The sequence below is a fragment of the Numenius arquata genome, chromosome 4 (genome assembly GCF_964106895.1).
Source record: "Numenius arquata chromosome 4, bNumArq3.hap1.1, whole genome shotgun sequence".
Lineage (NCBI taxonomy): Eukaryota > Metazoa > Chordata > Aves > Charadriiformes > Scolopacidae > Numenius > Numenius arquata.
In genome coordinates this window covers 11421830-11427829 of record NC_133579.1, presented here as the reverse complement: position 1 = coordinate 11427829, position 6000 = coordinate 11421830, and positions in this window count along the sequence as shown.

Here is a 6000-nt window from a genome sequence, read left to right as displayed (position 1 = left end):
AGTAATGTTTACCATAAGGAAATTCCCGAAGATTTAGAGAAGCTAAACCAGAAATGGCTACACATAATGCTTCGGGCATGTAAAGCATCAGTTTAACTTGTGAAAGACCAATACCAGGAACTCAATCAGGACAGTGGGGCTTCGAAAACGTGAACTTACCAAACAGGAATCCGGGCAGAAGCTAGAGGCAGCTACACATTTCCCGCCAGTACCACCACCCAGCACCCAAACCTCAGCATCACATGGACCTGGGTTATTCCCGAGGCCCCTTCAGCCGTGTGCCCCCCTGCTGCAACTCCCCGGCCAGGCTATGGAAACCCAGCAGCACCCTTTAGTTCCACAGATTTTTTTGCTGCCAGAGATTTTTTTTGCTGCCAGAGACTTACCTGCACAACCCAACCTGCTCCTCCTGCTGCCATAGAGGTGAATTATGTCCTCTCAGGCACGGTGCACGCGCCAGCCTAAAGGCAGAGAGCCACAAGACTATTACCAGCCCCTCGAGTAAGTCTCAGAAGCATCATCTGATCGGCTCTGGCTCTATTTCACTCGTTCCTGAGGCACTTCAGGTCAGAAATAGCTTGCCTACCACTTCATAAAATGACAAGTTTTATCTGCAATTTCTAACAGCTTCACATAATAGAATCGAGATTAAGGAAAAGCAGCTTTAAAGGGAGTACAAACAACTCTCACCTCTGGAAAAACTGCGTGGAGCTGTTTAGCCATAACTACACCAGGAGGAAATATTACCTCTCCCGGCTTGCCTGCTGTTTATGCCTTGGGGGGGAGCAGGTTTTCCTGTGGATATGGTAGAAAAGAGAAAAATGAAGCTGTAGGTCGGCTCACAGGAGGAAACGAATTGACAGCAATGAAATATATATTCAGCACAAGCCATGCAGCCCCTTCTGCTGCTTTGCCTGTCTTCCAGAAAGCCAAAAGGTTAAGTGGGAACAGCAAGAAATTCTTCACTGCCCTACGTGTCAGCATTTGTATCAAGACACAGCATGGAAGCAGGGTTAGCTGCATTCAGAACAGCAAAACAACTGCTACACGTGCACTACACTGAAACCTCAGCATATGTTCCCAAAGGGTTTTATTTGTTGGTTTCTTCTAAAGTAAGCAAGGTGGTAGCTGTCTGTCTACAGAGCCGAGGGGAAAAGGCATCCGAATAAACTCTTTTACATCTCATGCAAGGCCATACAAGCCATTGACAGCTGAAGTGGAGCTTGAGAAATCATCCTCCATTTACTGATCTCGTTTGGAATCCATTTACCTGACCAATGTCCCCAGTTCAATTACTTCTGTGGAATTCAGATTGGGCGCACAGGAGAAGCAAACAGCTAGAGATGTTGCACCGCAGGCATTTCAAATGAAATAGGGCTCAAGACACTGAGCAGAGGGAGGAGTAGATGGCACAGTCTATTTTGACAAAGACTAAGATTTAACTTGCTTTTGCATAAATTATTAGCATCACCTACATGAGCTGCAATGGAGAGTTTCAGAGTGTTTCTCCCGAAGGGGTTTACACTTCGCTGTTCCTGATTTATGGAAAAAAGGACACTGATAAGAAAAAAAGTTACCTTTGTATTACATTGTTATTATTGCTTTATTTCAGTGTTTTGTTTTAAATTGAGTACACATTACCTAATTCTGTCAGGCTATGGAGCCCAAGGCACACAAATTAAATTTCAAGTATCGTGCTGCTGGTACTGCAGAGCCTGGATCTTGTGAGGTTTGACCAGAGTGAATATAAAATACTTCTGTTACAAGCACTACATGAAAAAGGTCTTCAAGAATATGCTCTTCAGAATCATCATTTTCCAACATCTGCTTCTCAAGTCATCTTGGGGTGGAGAGGAATATTTTAAGAACCTCTTGATTTCAGGTATTATATTCATTGTCTCTGGTGATCTAGGATTACTCCAGAGTATGAATTGGCTTTTTTTTAACCCAAATTGTGATTTGCTGTATCTGTCTACAACACTTAAGCAACAGAAGAGCCAAAATTTAAACTATGCTAACCCGAAGCTGTAGTGTCACAGCCAGGGAGAGATGGACATGGAGAGATGGAGATGGAGAGATCCCCATTGCTGTAGAAAAAACATCTCCATGTCTTCAAAACACAAACTTAGAAATCCACATCTGCATAAACAACATAAAAATTTGCAAGAGACTTTAAAAAACAAGGAATGAATAGTCTTTACTGTTCAAAAAGAAAAAGGGCGAGGGGGAAGAATGGATAGTGATGGCAACTGAGGCAGCACTGAAAAAGACCCGGTGAAGATAGCTATAGAGAGAAGTTCTGCCTAATAGTTTTGAACAGGCACACACAAGAGGTTTTCCCTGGATACAGCTTTGAGTAGCTGAAGACTAAAGTTGGATCTGGAAATGGAGTTCATATGCAACTTTGAGGAAATGGAGAACAGTTAATTCAGTATCTACAGTTAAAATAAAAACACCTGACAAAAATGGTCGTTAATTATGTCACTAAAGAGGCATCAGGTGAAGGAGAAAAAAAAAAAACCCCAAAACCAGTCTTGCAACACTTCAGAATAAAGAGGCAGAAAGAAGGGATGGGGGGGAAAAAGGCACCAAACAAAGATTACATAAAAGAAAGGAAAGCCAGATAAGACCAGAGGTTCATCTATGTGCAAGAGATGCAATTGTACATGACTGAAGACTTTTTTCTCACGCAATGAACCAGCTGATGGGGAATTCAGACTGTGTTAAGAGCAAGGACACAGGATGGAGAACAGAGGATGAAAAAGATCTCAGCGGTTTGATAGAATAATCGACTACTTATCCTCCACACCAAGTTGCATCACAAGATTCTCATCAAAATTATCAATTACTATACTGGATTAGGAAAAAAAGGTTTAAAAAAATGAAGATTGCTGGAATCTTCAACAGAATCCCTTTCATCTCCAGAAAGGGCAAGGTGGCACAACAGGACAAACAGGCTGCTGTAAAGAAGTTACAGTGCCTAGTCCCTGCAGAGCACTCAAAGCCCTGAAATATAGGCTCAGCTTTGTTCCGGACCAAAGGATATTCAGATAGCCTAATAAAATTAAAGTTAGGAAATGGAAACTTCCTTAGAAACAAAATCTAAGGAGCTTAATGCATTCTCTTTAGGGGAAGGTTTCATCCCATTCCAGGTTTCTTAGGGGGAAAAAAGAAAAAATCAGGACAATGCATATTAAATCAGGGAGGATAAAATTTAGGAAATGTAATGTCTATAAATGGGGAAAAAAAAGTGATCTGGACTTAAAGAGGCCTGCTAGATTGTTCTCAATAGGATAAAAATCTTGACTCTTCCTTTAGAAATGGTATTTGACAGAACTTGAACTGGAATGTATAACGAAAACAGGTAAAATAAAACAAGACAGAAGAAGTATAAATAACTCTTTCTTACCAGAGACAGATAACTAAGTTTTTCTAATACATTTCCCTTATTCTAGGTCTCATCCAGCATTTGCTTGATGTAGTACCACAATGCATTTAAATTGGGAAATACTAATTCTTTCTGTGTTATAGTCTAATCACTCTTAGAATTGGAAGTCTTTCGGTTCTTAGTGCCATCTGAGAGAGGAGTGACATTCAGAAATACAACGGAAGGTACAATTTGTGCACTTTGCACTAAGAATTTTTTCTGTAAAAGGACTTCACCAATTGAAGACATCCAAGATGGATTTCAGTATCCCACCAGGGGTCTCATGCCTGTATATATGGATAGGAAAGGATCAGCTCAGTTTAAGTGCACTAGCTGAGGAAGCCAAATACAGTGATTCTTTGTAAATGCTTTAAGAATAAAATATCCTGTGATCTCCTAGTCAAAAAAAAAAAAAAAAAAATGTTGCAACACTGAAAATAAAAATCGTAAAAGCAAAAAAGAACATTTCTAAAGGTTATTTTTCAACTCAGTAAATGTCACGTCAAAATTATTTCATCTTTTTAATTGATGACCAAAGTCTCTTGCCCTGGGGTTTGCATGCTTCCAAACCCATTCACTGTGATCCCCACACTGCAAGACTCATAATCCGAAGCTGTATTTCAGCCACCTGAACCTGACAGAATAGGGTTGTTTTGCACACCTCCTTCTCATGGAAGTTATCTAGAGAACAAAGACCTACAAGCCTGCAATTTCTCATGTTTTCTTGCTACAAAATAATCTGATACTGTAGCAGTTCTGTGATTTCTGAAACAATAGGTTTTAACTGTCATCGCCACAACTGGGTACCCAACTTCTTTGCCCATTTTTTGGCAGAGCTGGATGTGTGCAGCCTTTTTAAAATAGCTTATGATGACACTGAAAAAATTATTTAAATTTTCAGCTTGATGGTTTTGTCTCTACACAGAATCCAGCCACGGCAAACTGACTGAAGAACCTTGAAAAAATTGTATCATGAATATGCACACAAAGGCACCAAAGATGACTCATGAAAAACTTAATTGTTCCCTTCTGCAGATTTAGTTTTCACAGAGGGACAAATTGTGCACTTCTGGGAAAGTCTGTAAGATTATCAGATGAAAAAAATAATAATAATTATTTTCCCACTGCCCACTTTTATATGAAGAGGGTGTTGGGGTTTTTTCCCCGTTTTAAGTTTTCCCCCAGGAAAAATTAAGTTCCCATAGCACAAAAATATTCTTGGATACAACCAAGTAAGAGAAACAAGACACTGTGCATAACAGTCACTCACTATTTCATTTCTGGTTTTTATCATGCTCCTTACTGTACAGCGATTTAACTTACAAGCAGCAGTAAGACAAGGGGCAGGTCATGAAAAATATTCTTAAAGGACACCGACAGTTTTCAGCACATCATTTGTGTTCAGCAATGGCTGATGCACCTCAGAACGGGCTCTACCAATGAAATATGTATACCCCAAGGTAAGAGGAGTTCCCAGGTAACTCCCCAAATGCTACACCTAACATTTGCAAGCGAGACTGCTGCTTTCTGTGGTATTAGAATGATGATACCCTTGGCCATTTGAAAATTTCAGCAGCAGTTCAGATTTTTTGAATAATCATTTTGGAGTCTAAGGGGAAGCAAATAAAACCGAGGTAATAACATACCTGAGCATCGGGAGAGCGCTAGCTGAGTTTCTTGACGTTGATGCAGCACGTGGTTCTAAAAAGACAACTCCCAACTACTCTGCAGAAGCTGCCGAAGGAAAGAGTAAAAGCTTTAGGACAGAGATGAGTCAAAAGGATTGCTTCAGACCCTGTCACTTACTGGGCTAAAATTAGCACGTCATTTTCACCAAAGAAAACATTGACCCAGTAGATCAAGCATTAGAAATTGTTGGCAATTGTCATTTGATCATGCAGGAACACAAAGACGCTTCTGCAGCTCTGATGAGCTATTGAGGAGAGGTTGGACACAGTGTGGTACATCCAGGACCCAGGCAGCCCGTCTCCAGCTCAGCCCTGGTTTCCTTCTAGCAGAGTAGCTCACACTGGCCAAGACCAAGATCCGGCCTCCTCTTCATCCAGCTGCAGGCCTGAAGATCTCAAATGCCTTGTGGGAATAACAAACACGCACTAAGCATATGATTAAAGTGTTTTCCTGCTTTAGTTCCAGATGTCAGGACTGCTCTTCGTCATGTTTCCCCTCCATCCCTCCTGCATTACATCGTGACAGGTTTAAATTCTTTTCACAGTTGCTGCATCTTGCACTTATTCAAATTTATTTTCATTTAGATTTCAGACCGAGAACAAAGTTTGAAGGAAATCACTTAAGCAGATGTATCATGAAAAACAAAAGAAACAAAGAAACCTCAAATGCAAAACTTTAGCCAGCTTAAAAAGATTTCAAAGACTCAGTTCCTTTCATTACAGGAAAATAAACAGAGTTTGTTTATTCCTGGATGCAGCCAGAGAGTGAAAACCAAAATTGGGAAAATTGAAAAAAAAAAAAAAAATCATAAAGATTGATTACCGTAATTTGGAGGAAGGTAACTATCTCCTCGCTTTAGAGGGAAGTTAGTCATCATGGCAGCC